Here is a 23,680-nt window from a genome sequence, read left to right on the forward strand (position 1 = left end):
GCCTCCAAAGGATGCCCCTGGACCTTTGGTGTGTGTAACACCCTATCACACTAAGCTTTACGCTTAAGCCATAAAACAGAGGTGGTGTGGTATTACGACCTCTAAAATAGAACGAGTACATATAATAGCAGAAGAATTATAATATGCTAGGAGCCTTGAAGAATAGGGGAAATAAAAATCGCGAAATAAAAGCGCAACGCTCAAGGAACGAGTTAACTTGCGTGCTAAGAAAACCATAACTATCAAACATAAGATAACAGAAGTAGGAATAGAGTGCCAAAGATACAAAATAACAAGCTCCTGACTCAGCCTGCGAAGTCAAGACTGGCCGGAGAATATTTACACATATATACATACATATCCAAAACCCAAAAGTACATATACACAATCCTGCCTCTCCATAAACCTCTAAGAGGATCAAAAAGAATAAGTCATGCGGAGAGAAAGCTAAGTACATATATATACATCATAGCATAACAAAATATCCCAGTAACCACTCCGCTTCAAGAGTCCAGACGCCTAACGAGATGCCTCTCGACCTGCATCTGAAAAACAACAACATAATATGGAATGAGAACCGGAGGTTCTCAGTATGGTAAAGGTGCCACACACATAATATATAAGGTCCTGGGAATGCCAGAGGCAATCCTAGAACGCCGACACTCAGATTATAGAGCTTAAAGTATTAAACAGAAGCCATAAAAGGTGGTTTACTAAGGATATTTAGACCTAACTTAACTTAACCTTAAATCTAAATCCCATTTTTGCCATTCCTCCATACCTCCAACTCCATCATGCATTTCACAGACAGATAAAGGCAAACACAAGAAGGTTACAACTACTGCAGGTAACAAATACACATTTAGCATGGCAAATACAGATAGGCACACCCAATTAGAGCACAAGCAATTAATTCAAGTAATATGCATATGATGCATGCCTGTCCTATGGCTGATGAGGCTCATCTGTCGGTTATCCAGCCAACCCGACAAGTCTGAATTGTACTTAGACTGTCCCCTGACGTGCATCCCCAAGAGTCTATGCATAGTTTTTTCTCAAATAATCAATAATACTCAATGGGGGTAACATTCCCGGGAATTTATATAGTGCCCGGTCACACACTTACGTCGTAGGGTCAACAGAGTATCGAGTTTTCAACCTGGTACACGTGGTGGCAAGCCACGGCACTTAATCCAGGGAATCTCGTATATCAGATTATTCAAATTCATAAGCCATATAAATAATTCAATTATAATTCATCAACATCAACATCATTCTCGATCGCATATCATTCATCATCATACATCAATCATATACAATCCTTATCGTTCATTATCACACTTCCCATTCCGTCCATCAATAGCTCCAATTCAAAACATAATTCATTCTTTTCTAAATGAATCAAACTTAAAACATGCTCATTTTCTTAATAACTCTAAATCAAACCATATAACCTTTGAATCTAAATCTTTTTAAATAATCATATAAACAAAATCTCTAATCTCTAATTTTTATAAAATTTCGGCAGCATCTCCTCTAAAACTCGGACTTTGCCACCCTGTTCGGGTCCAAACCTGCATTCTTTTCAATTCAACATTTCCTTCCTCATTATCATAACAATCTCCACAAAAAATCTACCTCAGATCAACAATTAAACTCATACAATATTCAAATCCAACAACCAAAATTCAACTAAGAGTCATAGTTCACAAATCCTAGGCTTTTAACACAAAATACTTCAAATCAATAATTCATCGAATCATTAATTAATCAACAAGCACCAGACCAACCATGTTCATCAACAATAACATTCAACATCCAAAATTAATAACTAATTATCCAATAAACTTCAACCAATTATATTCATCGACAAATTACTAAATATTAAATATACACCTGCATTCCAACTTATCCTATGGTCATCTAGCCTAAGTTTTCACAGAACATTATATATTAAATGCAAGAAACCTAAACCATACCTTAGCCGATTCCCAAGTATTATTCCAAGACAATTTTCCTAAAAGAACATAGCCCTCAAAATCTCAACTAATCTGCTTCCTCCAAGTTCCAGTATTCACAATTTCAAGCTCTAATTATTTATTCACAACCTAATACACATTCATAACACATGTACATCCAATTTAATACTCAAAGCTCAAATTCAATGAAAATAAAATAGAATTATCGTATCCTCACCTTACCCAAGCTTCACATAAGCAAGAGTGAACGTTTCTCTCAAGCTAATTGGATCCTAAAACATCAAAAATCAAAGAAATTCAACAAACTCGAAAATTGGGGGAAATGAAAGGCTGAAGTGAAATAGCAAGTTACCTATGAAATTGTTCCGGTAGAAATGTAGAGCTCAACACGGTGAACGCGTGGCCGCAAACGGTGCGGCGATTGGAGCTCGGACGAAGAAGTTACGGCAAATTGATTTTACCGTCAACGTATGGTTTCTCTCCTTTCCTCCCCTGGAAAGCTTCCTGCGTCGTTATGAAAGTGGGGAGAAGGAAGAGCCCGTGGCTCTCTTTTTAATTGCTGGTCCGGTTGGGCCCATGGGCCCGGTTTGGGCCCGGTTCAACCGGTTTGGCCCGTTCGGTGTAATCTTGGACCGATTTCTTCGAAATTGGTGTCAAAATTCTCGTTTCGATGAGCTCTATCCTAATTTAATATAATATTCACATTTCTAATCCTCCTTATTAAAAACTAATTTATTAACTAATTATCTACTAATTTAACCGGGGTTTACATCCTACCCACCTAATAAAGAATTTTGCCCTCAAAATTCAAATCTAGTTACCTGAAAAGAGATGTGGGTAGTTCTTTCGCATATCTGATTCGAGTTCCCAAGTATGTTCCTCGATACCAGCTCGACTCCAAGCTACTTTTACCAATGATACTTCCTTTCCGCGTAATCGTTTAATATTAGTATCATCAATTCTCACTGGAATTACTGGAAGTGTTAGATCTTCTCTTACTTGAATTGGTTCTGGTTCTAGAACATGACTTGCATCAGGGGTATACTTTCGAAGCTGTGATACATGAAATACATCGTGCAAATTCGAAAGGTACGGCGGTAAGGCAATTCTATAAGCCACTGGTCCAATTCTCTTCAGAATCTCAAATGGTCCAATATAACGGGGATTCAGTTTCTTGGTCTTAATAGCTCTTCCCACGCCAGTGGTTGGTGTAACTTTCAGAAAGACATGTTCTCCTTCTTCGAATTCCAAAGGCTTTCGCCTCTGATCAGCATAGCTCTTCTGGCGGCTTTGGGCTATAAGCATTTGACTACGAATCTTCTTTATCTGCTCAGTCGTTTCAGTTATCATTTCAGGCCCTAATAAACTCCTTTCTCCAGTTTCATACCAACACAACGGAGACTGACATTTCCTGCCATACAGAGCCTCATATGGAGCCATTCTGATGCTCGCATGATAGCTATTATTATAAGCAAATTCTATTAATGGCATATACCGATCCCAGCTCGCTGGCTGGTCTAAAACACAAGCCCTTAGCATATCCTCCAAGGTCTGAATAGTTCTCTCTGACTGACCATCTGTCTGAGGGTGATACGCAGTACTCAAGCTTAACTGAGTCCCAAATGCACGCTGAAAAGCTCCCCAAAATCTTGATGTAAAACGAGGATCCCTATCAGATATAATGGTAGAAGGCACGCCATGCAACCTGACAATCTCTTTAATATACATTCGAGCTAATTCTTCCATTGTACAACTTATTCGAATAGGAAGAAAGTGAGCTGATTTTGTCAGTCGATCCACAACCACTCGTCACAACTACATCGGGTTCTAGGCAAACCTATCACAAAATCCATTGCGATACTCTCCCATTTCCATTGTGGAATCTCCAAAGGCTGAAGGGTCCCTGATGGTCTCTGATGCTCAATCTTAACCTTCTGACACGTTAAACATTTAGATACATACAATGCCACATGATTCTTCATGCCTGGCCACCAGAACATCGCTTTCAGATCCTGATACATTTTAGTGCTCCCTGGGTGGATTGAAAACCCGCTCTTATGAGCTTCCTTTAAGATTCTCTGTCGCATGTCTCCAATATCTGGCACAATAATCCGGTTCTTGAACCTCCATAAACCATCCTGACCTTCTGACACTCTCCACTGTTTCCCCTGTTCGACTACTGGTAATGCCTTACGTAACGCTTCACTGTCTCGATGAGCCCTCAGAAGTTCTGATTTAAAATCACTTGAAATTTGCAACTGACTCAAACACAGGATTCCAGATTCTTCTCTAACTCCCAAATTCAAACCTTGGAATGCCTTCAGTAACTCTTCCTCCCGTAGCATCATCCAAGCTGCATATAAAGACTTCCGACTCAAAGCGTCTGCCACAACGTTCGCTTTTCCTGGATGATAATTCAATTCAAAATCATAATCTTTCAGAAGCTCTATCCATCTCCTCTGACACATATTCAACTCTTTCTGCTCAAAAAGATACTTCAAATTCTTATGGTCTGAGAAAACATGAAACTTAACGCCATAGAGGTAGTGCCTCCAAATCTTTAAAGCAAACACAACAGCAGCAAGTTCTAAATCATGTGTCGGGTAGTTCATCTCATGCGGCCTTAACTGCCGTGAGGCGTATGCTACAACATTCTGGTGCTGCATCAGAACACACCCTAACCCTTTCAGAGATGCATCACAATACACTTCAAACAGTTCATTTGGTTCAGGTAATACCAATACAGGTGCAGTAGTCAACTTGTGCTTCAATGCCTGGAAATTCTCTTCACATTCCGGAGTCCAGATAAAAGGCGTGTCCTTCCTAGTCAACTTAGTTAAAGGTAAGACGAGCTGTGAAAATCCTTTAATGAATCTGCGATAATACCTCGCCAAACCTAAGAAACTCCTGATCTCTGTCACTGAAGTTGGTCGCTCCCAATTCATCACTGCTTCCACCTTAGCAGGATCCACAGCTATCCCCCGCTTACTCACCACGTGGCCGAGAAACTTCACTTCACTCTTCCAGAACTCACATTTAGATAGCTTAGCATATAACTTCCTATCTCTCAGAATTTGCAGCACAGTTCGCAAATGATCAGCATGTTCCTCTTCAGACTTAGAATAAACAAGAATGTCATCAATGAAGACAATAACAAACTTGTTCAGATACGGTCGGAAAATCCTGTTCATATAATCCATAAATACTGCCGGGGCATTAGTTAACCCAAAAGACATCACTGTATACTCATAATGACCATAACGTGTCCTGAAAGCAGTTTTCGGAATATCCTCGTCTCTAACCCTTATCTGATGATACCCGGATCGCAGGTCGATCTTAGAAAACACATCGCCACCCTGTAACTGATCTATTAGATCATCGATTCTAGGCAACGGATATTTATTCTTCATAGTGATTTTATTCAACTGCCGATAGTCGACACACAACCGCATACTCCCATCCTTCTTCTTTACCAGTAACACCGGCGCTCCCCACGGAGAAACACTTGGTCGGATAAAATGCTTACCCAACAGATCTTCCAGCTGAGCTTTCAGTTCAGCCATTTCTAAAGGTGACATCCTATAAGGAGTAATTGAAATCGGACCGGCTCCAGGCACCAACTCAATTTCGAATTCAACTTCCCGATTAGGTGGAAATTCATTAATATCATCCGGAAACACATCTGAAAATTCACATACAACGGGAATCTGCTCTAAACTCTGATCATCACCTGATACTCCCGCAGTTTATAACATAATACCCTGACATTCGGTTCCAGAACAGTTTACTATCATAGAATTCAAATAGTAACTATTCACCACAACCGGTGCTTCTGACCCTTCTGGCATAAACTGTACTGACTTCTCAGAACAATCAAGCAAAACATGATTCTTGGATAACCAATCCAATCCCAAAATGAGATCAAGACCAGTCATAGGCAAACAAATCAAATCATGCACAAATTCACGCTGTTGTACTCGAAAGGGAACTTGTGGACATTCTATCCTAGTCACCATAGCTTCATGAGTAGCGTTATATACTTTCAAATCATAACCTAAAACCACCATTCTCAATCCTAATTCATGGGCCTTTTCAAATGCAATAAATGAATGAGACGCTCCTGAATCAAATAAAGCATTTAAGATTTTACCAGCCATTTCACAATTACCTCTAATCAGTGTCTCAGATCCCTCAGCACCAATGATAGAAGTGGTGTATACTCTCCCCGGCTGTTGCACTCTACCAGTCTCATACTTTTTCTTCTCTGGGCAATTGGTGGCCATATGCCCGGGCTGTCCACAAGAATAGCATACTCCAAGTCCGAATCTGCACGGAACTCCAGGGTGATACCTTCCGCACTTCTGACAATTCAGATCTTGCTGTTGCTGCTTTCCAAACCTTTTTCCTTGACTAGCATTGGTATTCGACCTTCTGTAATTACCTTGACCCTGAGTCTGCTGCGGAACAAAGCCTCCACGCTTGAAATTTCTACCTCTCGGAGCAAAGTTCCTCCCTGAAGGCCTCTGAAAAGGCACCCTCAAACTCCCTTTCTCTGCTGCCGCCTTCCTCACACAGTCCTCAGCCACCCTACTCTTATTCACCAATTCAGAAAACACCCTGATCTCCATCGGGGTAACAAAGCTCAGAATATCACTCCGAAGACCTCCTTCATACTTAATACATTTCCATTCAGCAAAATCTTCAGGAGCACCTTGACAGATACGAGAAAAAACGACATAACTCCTCAAACTTACTAGTATACTCAGCAACAGTCATATGTCCCTGTTTTAACTGCATTAATTCAAGTTCCTTGGCATTTCTAGCTGAATTAGGAAAATATTTCTTATAGAACTCTGTCCGAAAAACCTCCTAAGGAATCGCAGCACCATCAGGCTGCAGGATACGTCGTGTTCCCTGCCACCAATACTGAGCTTCACCTTGCAACTGATAAGTTCCAAATTCAACCCATTGCTCTTCAGGAACCTGTTGTGCCTGTAACACCCTTTCCATAGCCTGAATCCAATTATCTGCATCAGTGGGATTTGAGGTTTCCCTAAAAGTCGGAGGGCGAACTTTCAGAAATGTGGCAAGTGTCATAGGACCATCCTCATCATTATTATTTCCATGATTACCCTGATTTATCTGATTACCCAGTGCCTCGGCTGTTGCCTGCATAGCTGCAGCCATATTTCCTAGGGCAGCCATAAAATCTACTGGATCAGTCCCTATGGGGGCAGGAGTAACGGTGCCTGTCCTACCTCTACCTCGCCCGCGACCACGTCTGCGAGTTGACATCTGGTCCCTATACACACCAAACAAGTGATATTAAGTTGATCAGTCTCAATATCGCAGGTCTAATGCTTTAATTTCCAAATGCATGCTCACAAACATTTATGCCATATATATCAGTCAGATATCCTAATAGCACATAAACACATATACAGAGAATGCACAGAAGTACAATCAGTCCGTCTTTCAGGCTCTATAGGAACGAACTGCTCTGATACCATAATGTAACACCCTATCACACTAAGCTTTACGCTTAAGCCATAAAACAGAGGTGGTTTGGTATTACGACCTCTAAAATAGAACGAGTACATATAATAGCAGAAGAATTATAATAAGCTAGGAGCCTTGAAGAATAGGGGAAATAAAAATCGCGAAATAAAAGCGCAACGCTCAAGGAACGAGTTAACTTGCATGCTAATAAAACCATAACTATCAAACATAAGATAACAGAAGTAGGAATAGAGTGCCAAAGATACAAAATAACAAGCTCCTGACTCAGCCTGCGAAGTCAAGACTGGCCGGAGAATATTTACACATATATACATACATATCCAAAACCCAAAAGTACATATACACAATCCTGCCTCTCCATAAACCTCTAAGAGGATCAAAAAGAATAAGTCATGCAGAGAGAAAGCTAAGTACATATATATACATCATAGCATAACAAAATATCCCAGTAACCACTCTGCTTCAAGAGTCCAGATGCCTAACGAGATGCCTCTCGACCTGCATCTGAAAAACAACAACATAATATGGAATGAGAACCGGAGGTTCTCAGTATGGTAAAGGTGCCACACACATAATATATAAGGTCCTGGGAATGCCAGAGGCAATCCTAGAACGCCGACACTCAGATTATAGAGCTTAAAGTATTAAACAGAAGCCATAAAAGGTGGTTTACTAAGGATATTTAGACCTAACTTAACTTAACCTTAAATCTAAATCCCATTTTTGCCATTCCTCCATACCTCCAACTCCATCATGCATTTCACAGACAGATAGACAGATAAAGGCAAACACAAGAAGGTTACAACTACTGCAGGTAACAAATACACATTTAGCATGGCAAATACAGATAGGCACACCCAATTAGAGCACAAGCAATTAATTCAAGTAATATGCATATGATGCATGCCTGTCCTATGGCTGATGAGGCTCATCTGTCGGTTATCCAGCCAATCCGACAAGTCTGAATTGTACTTAGACTGTCCCCTGACGTGCATCCCCAAGAGTCTATGCATAGTTTTTTCTCAAATAATCAATAATACTCAATGGGGGTAACATTCCCGGGAATTTATATAGTGCCCGGTCACACACTTACGTCGTAGGGTCAACAGAGTATCGAGTTTTCAACCTGGTACACGTGGTGGCAAGCCACGGCACTTAATCCAGGGAATCTCGTATCTCAGATTATTCAAATTCATAAGCCATATAAATAATTCAATTATAATTCATCAACATCAACATCATTCTCGATCGCATATCATTCATCATCATACATCAATCATATACAATCCTTATCCTTCATTATCACACTTCCCATTCCGTCCATCAATAGCTCCAATTCAAAACATAATTCATTCTTTTCTAAATGAATCAAACTTAAAACATGCTCATTTTCTTAATAACTCTAAATCAAACCATATAACCTTTGAATCTAAATCTTTTTAAATAATTATATAAACAAAATCTCTAATCTCTAATTTTTATAAAATTTCGGCAGCATCTCCTCTAAAACTCGGACTTTGCCACCCTGTTCGGGTCCAAACCTGCATTCTTTTCAATTCAACATTTCCTTCCTCATTATCATAACAATCTCCACAAAAAATCTACCTCAGATCAACAATTAAACTCATACAATATTCAAATCCAACAACCAAAATTCAACTAAGAGTCATAGTTCACAAATCCTAGGCTTTTAACACAAAATACTTCAAATCAATAATTCATCGAATCATTAATTAATCAACAAGCACCAGACCAACCATGTTCATCAACAATAACATTTAACATCCAAAATTAATAACTAATTATCCAATACACTTCAACCAATTTTATTCATCGACAAATTACTAAATATTAAATATACACCTGCATTCCAACTTATCCTATGGTCATCTAGCCTAAGTTTTCACAGAACATTATATATTAAATGCAAGAAACCTAAACCATATCTTAGCCGATTCCCAAGTATTATTCCAAGACAATTTTCCTAAAAGAACATAGCCCTCAAAACCTCAACTAATCCGCTTCCTCCAAGTTCCAGTATTCACAATTTCAAGCTCCAATTATTTATTCACAACCTAATACACATTCATAACACATATACATCCAATTTAATACTCAAAGCTCAAATTCAATGAAAATAAAATAGAATTATTGTATCCTCACCTTACCCAAGCTTCACATAAGCAAGAGTGAACGTTTCTCTCAAGCTAATTGGATCCTAAAACATCAAAAATCAAAGAAATTCAACAAACTCGAAAATTGGGGGAAATGAAAGGCTGAAGTGAAATAGCAAGTTACCTATGAAATTTTTCCGGTAGAAATGTAGAGCTCAACGCGGTGAACGCGTGGCCGCAAACGGTGCGGCGATTGGAGCTCGGACGGAGAAGTTACGGCAAATTGATTTTACCGTCAACGTATGGTTTCTCTCCTTTCCTCCCCTGGAAAGCTTCCTGCGTCGTTATGAAAGTGGGGAGAAAGAAGAGCCCGTGGCTCTCTTTTTAATTGCTGGTCCGGTTGGGCCCATGGGCCCGGTTTGGGCCCGGTTCAACCGGTTCGGCCCCGTTCGGTCTAATCTTGGACCGATTTTTTCGAAATTGGTGTCAAAATTCTCGTTTCAATGAGCTCTATCCTAATTTAATATAATATTCACATTTCTAATCCTCCTTATTAAAAACTAATTTATTAACTAATTATCTACTAATTTAACCGGGGTTTATAGTGTGTGTCCTGGGGTTTCCTTTTGTTGTTATATCTGACTTCTTTAACGTTTGCATGTTTTAGTCCGAGTTGTATCCATTTGTGTCCGAGTTACTCTTTTTTATTTGCCCGAGCTGTTTGAATAGTAACCCTATTTTCCTTTTTCTTACTGTAGGATTTAGTTGACCCATGTCTTCTTGCAAAAATATTGTTGAGACATCCTCCAGAGTCCCCGAGATCATGTCGGACTGGCTGGACTCTCTTGTTTTGATGTCTGTTTCTGTGGTTAATTCTGAACACTGTGTGAGCTTAGAAAGCATCACCGGATCTGTAGTAGTAGAGATCAAGAGAAGAACTATGAGTTGGTAGCGCCTGACCCTGATGAGAGGGTTTGTTTTCCTTCTCCGCTCCAGGGGGAACGTCCCTTCTTCTTTGCTTATGACTATTTTTTCAGCCAAATAAACATTACCATTCCTTTTACATCCTTCGAGACCAATTTGTTGTGGTCGTGTAATGTAGCTCCATCCCAACTTCACCCAAACTCATGCGGTTTTATTAAGATCTTTCAGTTGTTGTGTCAAGAACTAGATGTTAAGCCTTCTCAAACCCTCTTTCTTTATCTCTTTGTTTTGACTAAGTCTGGGATTTCTTCAAAAAAAAAAAGCTTCTTGGGTTTCTTTCTGATCTGCCTAGGGAAAGAAATTTTTTTCTATGTATGATGAGTCCTTTAGGGACTTTAAGAATTATTTCTTTAAGGTCCGAGCTATTGAAGGAGCTCGGCCATTTTTCTTGGAGTCAAATAATGAACCTGCCTTTCCTTTAAGTTGGCAAAAGAATGTTGTGGTGTCTAGATATTCGTGGGAGATGCTTGATAAAATTGAACAGCATTTTGTGAATGTGTTGGAGGAGATTTGGGGGCAACCCCCCATCTTGATACGAAGAAAGTCTTAGGGAACCCTTCCCTTGTCCGAGCTGAGCTTGGTAGTGGTCGACTTCTTTCTTCTTCGCTTTGTTTACTTGCTTTTTGTTTCTTTTCTTCCAGTTTTGTAACTTGTTTTTGCTGTGTTTTTTCAGAGATGGCTAAGAATAATGATTCTATGAAGACCTTTAAGAAGGTGATGAAAGCTACCGCTGCCCAGAACATCTCGGCTAAGGCTGCTGGGGAAGGATCTTCTCAGGTTCCTCCTAAAAAGCCGGTCTTGAGCACTGCTGGGCCGAGGAGGGTGATTCCTACTCCTCCAGTCCATTTGGTTGATCCTCCCCAAACTTCTGCTGCTACTTTCTCACCCACTGCCGGCCCTCTTCCAAAAAGACAGAGGACTGCTGAGCCTTTTAATCTGGACGCCCCCAATTTTGATGCTGTGGGGTTTGTCGATCAACAAATTGCCCCTTATGGTGTTGTCCCTACTGATGATGTATCCATTCTTTATCATCTGGACTTTATTACCCGAAGTGGTATCAAGTTGGCACACATGGGAGCAGCCTTGTTCCGAACTGCCCAGGATCTTCCTGTTCATGCGACAAAGACTTTTATGGAGGAGGCCAAGTCAGAATTTGACAGGATCAAGGGGTTAAAGGATGAGCTGGATGCTAAAGTGATCAAGTTGGAGCTTGATTTGGAGAATGAGAAGGCTCGAGTTACTGCGGTTGTGGCTTCTGTAAATCTGGCTGAGGAGATGGCACAGCAGCATAAGGACAGCTATGTCCGGACTTATGGTGAGATGATAGAGCTCAGGGAGAGGTTGAAATCTGCTTGAGTTGACTATGCCGAGTTTCAGGGCCATCTCGTGGGTAGTGTGACTGCTGCTTATAAGAATTTGAAGGATCAGGTCCGAGTTCTTGCTCCCGAGCTCGACCTGTCTCTCTTCAGCTTAGATAATGTTGTGGAAAATGGGAAGATCGTCCCTATCTCGGATGAAGATAATGATGATGCAGATCCTCCTCCTGTGTCATCCACCAAGGCTTCTGTTGCCCCGACTTCTTCAACTCCAGCAGCTGAGGTCGACCTCCCCGAGTTGGATCCTGATGTCCAGATCCTGAATCGGGCAGATGGGACTGTCGACGCTGTCCCCCTCTAAACTCGTCCTCCTTCGCCCCGAGATGCTGCCACTGGAGGATCTTTGAATCCTTTGTAGTTTTTGCTTAATGGCCTGTTTTGTGGGTCTTTTGACTTCTAATTTTTGTAACTGGTGGTCTGTTTGACTTTGGATATTTTAGTTGCTTTTCTTTAGCAACTTTATTTAGAAAAATAAAGTAGTTTCTTAAGCTCTTGAGGTCGACTTTCAAGCGGTCTCTTGAGTCTTTTATTATAGTAGCTTTGTTTCTTTGTGATATGCTTGTCTGTAACTTTCTTAGCAGTTTCCAGGAATCTTCAGAGTGTTGGAATCTTGTTGTCCGACCTCTTCTGATGGCCTTTATTTACTTTCTGCTTTAGTCGAAGTGGCTTTTGTAGAATATTTGTAGGTTGATTTTGGTGAGGTCATGGATTTTTGGGTCGAGCTGTGTCCCTTCTAGCGCATGCCTTTCATCAGACCATCTTGAGTTATTTTTAGTAATCCCTTGGGTTTACTTTTTATAATTCTGTCGCTTTAATTGGCTTGGTCCGACTTCTTCATGTCGGCCTCTTTTAAGTTATTTCTAGTAATCCATTTTTTAGTTGGACCTTGCCAGGTCTCTTTTTTATGGATTACTTTTTATAACCTTGTAGCTTTAGTAGGCTTGGGCCGACTTCTTTATGTCGGCCTCTTTTAAGTTATTTCTAGTAATCCATTTTCAGGGCTGGCCAGGCCTCTTTCTTATGGCTTTACTTTATAACTTTTGGTCGCTTTGATCAGGCTAGTCCGACTTCTTTACGTCGGTTCATCCTAAGTTATTTTTAGCAATCCACTTTTTCTAAGTCCTCGTCAGGCCTCTTTTATGGATCACTTTTTATAACTTTTGTGGCTTTGATTGATTCGTCTGACTTCTTTACGTCGGCTCGGTCCGAGTTATTTTTAGTAATCCCTTTTTATGGGTTACTTTTTATAACTTCTGTCATTAATATGTTTTTATCGTATTTTTATCTTGTCGATTTTGTAGAAATCGGGCGGCGTGTTTGCGTTGCCGACGTTTGTCAAAATCGGACAATGAATTCGTTTTTCATCATGATCGGGTGGTTTGGATTTCACCTTGCTGACTTGTAGCCTTCTAAGTCAGGTAATTTTGCAGATCTTGTCTTGGTGCCTTGTTAAAAAACCTTTTCAGGAAAAAGAGTGCGCCTTGTCCTAAGATCTTTTATTACCTCCTAACTATAGTACCTTCTTAGGTTGCAAGCGTGCCATGATCTTGGTAGCTCTCGCCCCTTGAGTTCGGACAGCCTGTAGTATCCTTTCCCAAGTACCTCTATGACTCGGTAGGGTCCTTTCCAGTTAGCCTCTAGCTTTCCCTCTCCGGGTCAGCTTGTTCCGATATCATTTCGGATTAGGATGATGTCATTGTTGGCGAAGCTTCACTGTATTACCTTCTGATTGTATCTTGAGGCCATTTGACGTTTTAATGCCTCCTCTTTGATCCGAGCTCTTTCTCGGATTTTTGGAAGTAGGTCGAGCTCTTCCTTTTGGAGTTGGGAGTTGGCCTCTTCATTGTAGTGGATTGTTCTGGGGGATCCTTCTTCGACCTCCACCGGGATCATTGACTCTATTTCGTAAGCCACTCGGAAAGGTGATTCCCTTGTGGTGGAGTGTGGAGTTGTTCGATATGTCCATAGGACTTGTTGGAGCTCTTCAGCCCAGGCTCCCTTTGTGTCCTGTAGTCTCCGTTTTAACCCAGCCAATATAACTTTGTTAGCTGCTTCTGCTTGTCCATTAGCTTGTGGGTGTTCTACAGACGTAAATTGATGCTTTATTTTCAAGTCTGCCACCAACTTCCTAAAGCCTGTGTCTGTGAATTGAGTTCCATTGTCTGTGGTTATGGAGTAAGGAATCCCAAACCTTGTAACAATGTTCCTGTATAAAAATTTTCGACTTCTTTGAGCGGTGGCATGAGCTAGGGGCTCTGCCTCAATCCATTTTGTGAAGTAATCTACCCCTACAATAAGGGACTTGACTTGTCCCGATCCTTGGGGAAAGGGTCCAAGGAGGTCGAGTCCCCATTTCGCAAATGGCCAAGGTGATGTTACGCTGATGAGCTCCTCTGGTGGAGCGATGTGGAGGTTAGCATGTTTTTGACATGGTGGACATATCTTGATGAACTCGGTAGCTTCCTTTTGCAAAGTCGGCCAAAAGAATCCGACTCGGAGTACTTTCTTGGCAAGAGCTCGAGCTCCGAGATGATTGCCACATGTGCCACTGTGTATCTCTTCCAAGACCTCTTTTGTGTTAGAGGTTGGAACACATTTTAGTAGGGGCGTCGAAATCCCTCTCTTGTATAGTATGTTGTTTATGATGGTGTAATATTGTGCCTCCCGCTTTAACTTCTTTGCCTCCTTTTCATCTGTAGGGAGTATCTCTGATTTGAGGTAGCTGACTATGGGGGTCATCCATCCTTGATCCTGGCCTGATATGGCCAGGATTTTTTCTTCTTCCAATATTGACGGGTTCTGCAGTTTTTCCTAGATGAGGCTTCTATTATTTTCCCTGGTTTGGTGCTGGCTAATTTTGAGAGTGCGTCAGCTCGGGCATTCTGTTCCCGAGGTATATGTCGGATCTCATATTCCTTGAATTGTTCGAGTTGTTCTCTGGTTTTGTCCAGGTACTTTTTCATGGCAGGGTCTTTATCTTGGTAGGTCCCTGTTATTTGTGAGGTGAGGACTTGTGAATCATTGAAGATGACAAGTTTTTGGGCTCCCACCTCTCTAGCCAGTTCCAAACCAGCCAATAACGCCTCGTACTCAGCTTGGTTATTGGAAGCAGAGAACTCGAATTTCAGGGAGAGTTTGATTTGGGTTTCTTGATTAATTTCTATTATCACACCTGCTCCACTCCCAGTTTTATTTGAAGAGTCGTCTACGTAAAGATTCCAACTTGTAAGGTCTTCTGGGGTGTTAGTATACTCTGCGATGAAATCGGCCAGATATTGGGATTTGATGGCTGTCTGAGCTTCATATTGAAGGTCGAATTCAGACAACTTGACTGCCCATTGTAGGATTCTTTCTGCTAAATCTGTTTTTTGCATGATGCTTTTCATGGGTTGGTTGGTCCGAACCTTAATGGTGTGAGCTTGAAAGTATGGGCGAAGTCGTCGAGAAGTTATTATGAGAGCGTAGGCGAACTTTTCTATCTTTTGATAATTCAGCTCGGATCCCTGTAGTGCTTTGCTGATGAAGTATACAGGTTGTTGTCCACTTTCATCCTCCCTGAATAGGTGCTGAAGCTACTGTCTGACTTCCTACTGCAAGGTATAGTATGAGTGCTTCTCCTTCCCGTGGTCGGGTGAGAATGGGTGGTTGTCCCAGGAATTTTTTAAACTCCTGGAAGGCTTATTCGCATTCAGTTGTCCATTCAAACTTCTTTTCCTTCTTTAGTGTGGCGTAGAAGGGGAGAGATCTTATGGCTAATCCGGCTAGAAATCTGGACAAGGCTGCCAGTCGTCCGTTGAGTTGTTGCACCTCTTTGACACAATTCAGGCTTTTCATGTCGAGTATGGCCCGGTACTTGTCCAGATTTACTTCGATTCCTCTTTGTGTGAGCATGAAACCCAGGAATTTGCCAGCTTCTACTGCGAAAGTGTATTTCGCAGGGTTAAGTCGCATGCCATACCTTCTTATGGTATTGAACACTTGGGCGAGGTCGGACAGTAATGACTCCTCGTTTTGTGTTTTTACTAACATGTCGTCCACATATACCTCCATAAGTTTCCCAATATGGTCTGCGAAGACCTTGTTCATTAATCTTTGATACGTGGCTCCTGCGTTTTTGAGTCCGAATGGCATGACGACGTAGCAGTAGTTTGCTTTTGGGGTTAAGAATGAGGTTTTTTCTTGATCAGGTGGATACATGAGGATTTGATTGTATCCTGAATAAGCATCCATAAACGAGAGGTATTTGTATCCGGAGGAGGCATCCACTAGGGCGTCGATACTTGGGAGTGGATAGGGATCTTTTGGACAAGCTTTGTTGAGATCGGTGTAGTTGGTGCACATCCGCCACTTCCCATTTGATTTCTTTACCAGGACGACGTTGGCTAGCCATAGTGGGTACTTGACTTCCCTTATGAATCATGCTTCTAGTAGAGCTTGTACCTGGTCTTCCACAGCTTGGGATCTTTCCGGTCCGAGCTTTTTACGCCTCTGCTGTACTGGCTGAGATCCTGGATATACTGCCAGTTTGTGGCACATTAGTTTAGGGTCTATACCCGGCATGTCTGCGGCCTTCCATGCAAAGAGGTCGATGTTATCTTTTAAGAACTGTATCAGGGACTCCTTTACATCTCTTTTTAGGATTGCGCCAATATTGGTTGTTTTATGTGGGACATCTCCGATCTGGACTTTTTCTATCTCGCCTTCAGGTTGTGGACGAAGTTCTTCCCGACCTCAAATTCCCCCAAGTTCGATGGTGTGGATTTATTATCCTTTGCCTCTGAGGTTTAGACTTTCGTTGTAACAGCGGCGCGCTATTTTCTGGTCTTCTTTTATCGTAGCAATTCCTTCTGTAGTTGGGAACTTCATGCATAGATATGAAGTTGAGACTACTGCAGCGAGCTGATTTAGCATTGTCCGACCTATTAGGGCATTGTAAGATGAACTCATGTCATTCACGATGTAGTCTATGTTGAGTGTCCTTGACCGGTTTCCTTTTCCAAAGGTTGTGTGTAGTGAGATGTATCCAAGTGGTTGGATTGGAGTGTCACCTAGTCTAAATAAGTTGTTCGGGTATGCTCTGAGCTCTTTTTCCTCTAGGCCAAGTTTGTCGAAGGCGGTTTTAAACAAGATATCAGCCAAGCTTCCTTGATCCACCAGTGTGCGGTAAAGGTTAGCGTTGGCCAATATGATAGTGATGACCATGGGATCGTCGTGTCCCGAGATGATACCAGCCGCGTCCTCTTTAGTGAAAGTTATAGTAGGGATGTCGGGTGCTTTTTCTCCTTCCTTGACGTGATATACTTCTTTTAGGTGTCTTTTGCGAGATGATTTGGAGATTTCTCCTCCTGTAAATCCTCCATGTATCATGTGGACATGTCTCTCTGGGGTACGAAGTGGCCGTTTAGTTCATCCAACTTCTTCATCTCTTCTTCTTTTTCTGGGTTCATCTGTTTTGCTAGCTAAGTACCGATCTAGTCTCCCTTCTCTCACCAATTTTTCTATGACATTCTTCAAGTCGAAGCACTCGTTGGTGGGATGTCCATAGATTCGATGGTATTCACAATATTCTGTCCGATTTTTGCCTCTTTTTTTGCTTTTAATTGCTCGAGGTGGTGAAATCTTCTCAGTGTGGCATACTTCTCGGTAAACTTCCACAAGAGACACCCGAAGGGAGGGTGTAATTGTGGTATTTCTTAATCTTCTCTCCGTGTTGGTCTTCTTTTTTCTTGGACTCTTTATCCTTATCCCGAGATGAGTAGGAGAATCCGGATTTTGAGGTCTCTCCTATTCGGGAGTTTTCCTCCATGTTGATGTATTTCTCTGCTTGTTCTTGCACTTCATTTAGAGATGTGGGATGTTTCTTTGATATGGAGTGACTAAAAGGTCCCTCTCGTAGGCCATTGATGAGGCCCATAATGGCTGCTTCTGTTGGCAGACTCTGTATGTCCAAACATGCTTTGTTGAATCTTTCCATATAGTTGCGAAGACTTTCCCGATCTCCTTGCTTGATCCCCAATAAGCTTGGGGAGTGGTTGGTTTTGTCCTTCTGTATGGAGAATCTGGCAAGAAATTTTTTGGCTAGGTCATCGAAACTTGTGATGGATCTTGGGGGCAGACTGTCGAATCACTTAATTTCTGTTTTTGTTAGGGTTGTTGGGAAGGCTTTGCATCGAATAGCGTCTGATGCATCGGTGAGGTACATTCTGCTTTTGAAATTACTGAGATGATGGCTTGGATCTGATGTGCCGTCGTAGGGGTCAGGAGCTTTGAAGTCCTTTGGGACTTTGGCTTTCATAATCTCTTTAGTGAATGGGTTGTGATCTTTGCAGGGGTTATCTGCATGACTGGATTGTGTAGTCTTGGTTTTTAGATCGGCTTCGAGTTTTAGGAGTTTATCCTCCAACTCTCGGCGTCGCCTAGTTTCTCTCTGGAGGTATCTTTCAGCTTCCCATTGATGTTCGGCCTCTTTTTCGAGCTGTTTGAGGTAATCTTGTTGAGCTTGTAGGGCCTCCATAATTTCTGTGTTTGGAGATTTCTTGTCTTTGTTTGGTTGAGGCGTATCCTTTGGTGTGGTGTCCGCGTTCTTGTGCGGCATCCTGTCTTCTAGATCAGAGTCGTGGTCATTGTCAAGGTTGTCCGCCATGATGGTGGGATAACTTCTAGGTTCCCCGGCAATGGTGCCAATGTTCCGAGGGTTACCTGAAACTGGAGGTCGATCTCGGACGAGATCTTCTGTGCTGGTCGGTGCTGATGTGTCCGACTTGTGGGTGGTGCTGATCCTTCGTCACCGGAGGGTGGTGGTACCTGCAAGGGACTCCGATGCTTAAGTTAGCAAGGGTATTAAGTAGGTTTTTAGTAGAATCAGAGTATGAGTTATACCTGGGTACTCCAGTGTATTTATAGTAGAGTGGGCTGACCTTTCTAGATAAGATAAGTTAGTTATCTTATCTTTATCTTTAAGGGAAGTCATCTTATCTTCAGGGGAACCGCCCTTATTTTTCTAGGCTTTAATTGCCTTTAGGTTGGGCTGTGTCCCTTAGTTTGGGCCTTCTTGGGCCCTTGTAGCGATTTGGCCGACCTCTTTTAGAGAAGAGGTCGGGAAGCTGACCTGAAGAGGTCGGTTGCTTTGCCTTCGATCTCCTCAGGTCGGATAGCTCGACCCAGGGTATGAACAGTGCTAGTCCCTTAGACTTTTTTCTTAAATTTGTTTGGGAAAAGTCTATGTTTGCATTGTATCATTTTTCAGAGTTAACTATGTTTGATTATAATAATATAAAAATATTTTTTATTTATTACATAAAAATATTTTTTTAAAATCTTAAAAAATTTTAAATTATAGCCTTTACTAAAAATTTATTAACTACACTAAAAAGTAAATTTTTTTATAAACTTAATAACGTCCAAACACCCACTTATACACATTATGAAGTAAAGTTACTAAAGTGTGTTGCACCTTCATTATTTATAAAAATATTAAATTAGCATGCGAATTTGACTAACAGCAGACCGTGGGGACTGGCGTGAAAAAATGGTTTAAAATGGCATTTATGCCATAATTAATTTGCATAAAATGGCAATTTTGAGAGATTTGGGCGTTTTTAACCGCCATTATTGGTGCCCATTATTTAAAATAATCCAAACTCTTATTCAACCCTAAAATTACACACCAAAACAAAAACGACACCGCCATTGTGTTAGAGGAAGGACGAAAATAACGTTGTCACTGCGATCTGCTCCGGCGACGATCTGCTCTAATGCTGATCTTCTCAGCGGCGTTCTCCTCCGACTAGAATCTCCTTTCCATCGAGATTCTGTTTTGTGAACCGAAACTCTCTCCTTATCTCCTTTAGTGACGATCTCTCCAGCGATGATCTCCTACGGCGATGTTCTCCTCCGGCGGCGCGTTCTCCTCCTCTGTCAAGATTTTTTCCAGATTTGTGAGCTTCTCCTCCTTTTTCGAGCTTATGCTTTGCTAGCTTCTCCTCATGCATTAACGTGCCTTCTCCTCCTCGATCTATTTCTCAGTTTGCGTTCTAACTTCTCGCCTCTAGATCTGTAACTAAATTCACATCCTCTTGTTCTAATTACTTCAATGATTGCAGGAATGATGCATAGGACGGATCAATGGCGGTGTGAATTTGATTCACAAACATTTAGAAATAATGCACTGATTGCACTCTATGTGTTTGTTATTTTGCTTCTTAGAAATTATTTCTGTTAGTACTATATTTGGTTGTATCTCCTGGTTTAAGGCTTGGAGTTTGTTCTTTGTTGCAATTGAGTTTCAAGGATTTCGTGATTTAACTTGAATTCTGCTTGTTTAAAACTGGATACGTTATTGGTTGCTTGAATTTTTTCTATGTTTCAATTATTGATTGCATTTGGTGCTTCTTGGAAGAAGGATCAAACATTGTTAACGCTGTTGGTCGCCAAGGTTGCCTAGGTAAATACTTAACTTTCTATTTGCCTGTGTATGTCTAGTTAAGTTTTAATTCTCATGTTAAACAAGTATTCATTAATACTGCTACTTCATATGATGAGGAACACATAGATTCTTTGTATTGCTCAGAACCACATTATTTTGATGATGAGGAACATGATCATGTGTTTCTAGAACAAGACATGTTGTGTGATGATTCAGAGTTGAAAACTCTTGTATCAAAATAACAAGAACAAGAGAATAATGGAAGAAGAAGCAACCATGGTTGAAAACTTTTTCATTCTCTACTCTCACAGCTTCTCTTGCTATTAACTACCTTCACAGATTCCTCTTCACCTTCACCGTGAAGAAGAAGCAGTCATGGTTGACTTATCTTGCTACAGTTGCTTGCATCTCTCTTGCTGCTAAAATGGAAGAGACACAAGTTTCACTTCCTCTTGATTTACAAGTATGATTAATAATAATAATAATAATAATAATAATAATAATAATAATAATAATAATAATAATAATACATTTTATTAATAATAAAATTTGATTTATGAAAATATGTGTAGGTGGAAGACAACAAATATGTGTTTGAGGCAAAAATAATAAAGAAAATGGAGATTTTGGTACTTTCAACTCTTGAGTGAAAGATGAATCCACCAACACCTCTCTCTTTCATTGTTCATATCACAAGAAGACTTAAATGTTTTTAGTTCCTCAACACATGTCAATCTCTTATTCTTTTTCTCTTACCAGGTAATAATTAATCTCTTTCTTTAATTTCTATATATACATTTCTTCAACTTTTGATATTTATTTATTTATTTTTAATGCAGATTTCAGGTTTATTGGTTATCTTCCTTCTGTGTTGGCAACTGCTACAATGATGCATGTAGTTAACAATAATATGGAGCCTTGTTGCATCTGATTACCAAAATCAGTTCTTGGGTATTCTTGTTTAAAGACCTGCTTATTACTTCAACACACTTTTGAAAATTTCTATAAATGATAAAGGAGTCAATTAGAGGTTAGTTAGGAAGCTATATATGTTATATCACTACTACATTTTGAGCATTTGGTAACATTTATTGCTTAACATTTGTTAAAGTATTAGTGATTATTATAAAATTATATATAAAGTAACATTTATAATGAAATGCTAGTAAATATATATAATTTTTTAAAAAAACTTAAAAAATGTTACCTATTCTAATCCTGGAAATCAAAATCGGAGACTACCCTAATTGCTGAACGGAAGAAAGATTAGGGAACCTGCTCCAAATCTCGTTCTCCTTCACACTCTCGCTCTCAATCTCTGCTTCACACTCTCGCTCTCCTCTGCTCCTTGAATCTCTCTCTCATTTCAACAAATTCTAGGGTTGGGTTTGTTATTCTCTGTTTTAAGGTGAGTGATAAACCCATATTTCATGAGTTATTTTGTGCTTAGTTTGAGTGATTTATTCAATCCTTCACCCACTTATTCATATTAATTGCATGGTTTTACTTTCCCTTCCTTATTATGTGATGTATGTGAAAAACATGTTTCCTAAGCTTTAAAATTAATTATTTTAATTACATTTACTTCCATTCGATGTCGTGATTAGTGTGTTGAGTAGTTTCAGATTTTCTAAGGCAGAATGACTAAAAGGATGGAAAAGGAAACGTACAAAAATGGAAGAAAAGTGCGAAACGGAGTTTTGAAGAAACTGGCATCCACGCGATCGCATGGACGACGCGATCGCGTGCCAGAAGCGAAGAAGCAGCGACACGGCCGCATGACTGACGTGACCGCGCGCCTTAAGTAGAACGCATACGACGCAGACGCGTGACTGACGCGACTGCGTGGCAAGGAAAAGCTCCAAATGACGCGACCGCGTGACCCACGCGGACGCGTGACAGAGGCCACGTATCAGAATCAGAATACGCCCCCAGCGATTTCTGAAGCCCTTTTGGCCCATATCCAAGTGCAGAACACACAGACTAGAGGCTATAAAAGTGGGGGAATGCATCCATTCAAAAGGGAGCTCGCATCCTTACTACTTTCCATGATTTAGATTTAGTTTGAGAGAGGTTCTCTCCCCTCTCTCTTAGGATTAGGATTTAGGACTTCTCTTAGTTTTTAAGAGTGACTCTCGATCCAGGTTTTATGTTTCTTGTTTTAAGCTTCCCTTTTCACTTTTATTTATTTATTCCAGCACTTAAGTTGATCATTTACTTTTATAATTTAATTTATGAATTATTCCATGTTACAGATTGTTATTTGAATTAATGATATTTGAGGTATTTCAGTTATTGATTGCTTTCTCTTTAATTTGTGTTACCATTGCTTTCCATCTAAGGATATTTTTATTCCAGCAATTTTACTTTTTCCCCTTTTGGTCTTGGTTAAGAAATCAGTAACTCAACATTATCAAACTCAACATAACTGATAATCGCTATCTTGCTAATTGAACAGAACTTCAATAATCCCAACTTTTCTTAGGAATTAAATAGGATTCGAAGGACAAACTAATTAGTCCCTTGACTTTCCTTTGCTTTAGTAAAGGTTAACTAAATGGAATTTAGATTCAACTTTCATTATTGTTGAGAGAGATAATTAAGTTGGACTTCCAATTTCTCTTACCTTGCCAGAAGTTTGTTTTACAGTATTTATTTATTTTAATTGCCATCTACTTTACTTGTCATTTAAATCACTTGCTTCTCACCTTCTAAACCCCGATTACAACCTTTATAGCCAATAATAAGAACATACTTCCTTGCAGTTCCTTGAGAAGACGACCCGAGGTTTGAATACTCGGTTAACAATTTTTAAAGGGGTTTGTTACTTGTGACACCCAAAACGTTTGTACGAAGAGATTTCTGTCGATTTAGAGACTATATCTACAATGCGACTGTTTTTATGAACTTCTTTACTGGCAAAAATCCTAACGTCAAAATGGCGCCGTTGCCGGGGAACTGCTAACGTGTGCCTTATTATTGGTTATTGTAAATATTTTTCTTTTACCTGTTTATTTATTTCTGTTTTTCCTTTTTTTTATTTTTCATTTGTTATCATGAACTCTCACCCCTCTCGCTTTGAGTTTGGTTCTAACTTTGTTGAAGGAAATAGAAGTTACAGCAGGAATATGCATCAAGGTCAGACCAATCAAGGATGGATGGAGCCAAGAGGATCTAATCAACCCTTTAGGCAGCAACACCCTCCGAGATATCCTGGACAAAGACCATTCTACCGTGCATACCCAGCTAAAAGATGTGGTGGACAACCTTGTAACTACCGAC

At 40.4% G+C, this 23,680-nt stretch overlaps 1 long non-coding RNA gene and 1 pseudogene across 1 annotated transcript; one reads left to right on the forward strand and one right to left on the reverse strand.

The window, feature by feature from the left end:
- Positions 1–269: 269 nt before the first annotated feature.
- On the reverse strand, positions 270–2,065 carry LOC140182833 (uncharacterized). Its single transcript, XR_011879017.1, has 2 exons — positions 1,980–2,065; positions 270–545 (listed from the first exon to the last, which is right to left on the reverse strand). It is a non-coding gene; the product is annotated as an uncharacterized lncRNA (long non-coding RNA).
- Positions 2,066–20,097: 18,032 nt separating this feature from the next.
- Positions 20,098–21,363, forward strand: LOC112785728 (cyclin-D3-1-like; annotated as a pseudogene).
- The last annotated feature ends 2,317 nt before the right edge of the window (positions 21,364–23,680 follow it).

This window comes from Arachis hypogaea, chromosome 20 (assembly GCF_003086295.3).
Source record: "Arachis hypogaea cultivar Tifrunner chromosome 20, arahy.Tifrunner.gnm2.J5K5, whole genome shotgun sequence".
NCBI lineage: Eukaryota > Viridiplantae > Streptophyta > Magnoliopsida > Fabales > Fabaceae > Arachis > Arachis hypogaea.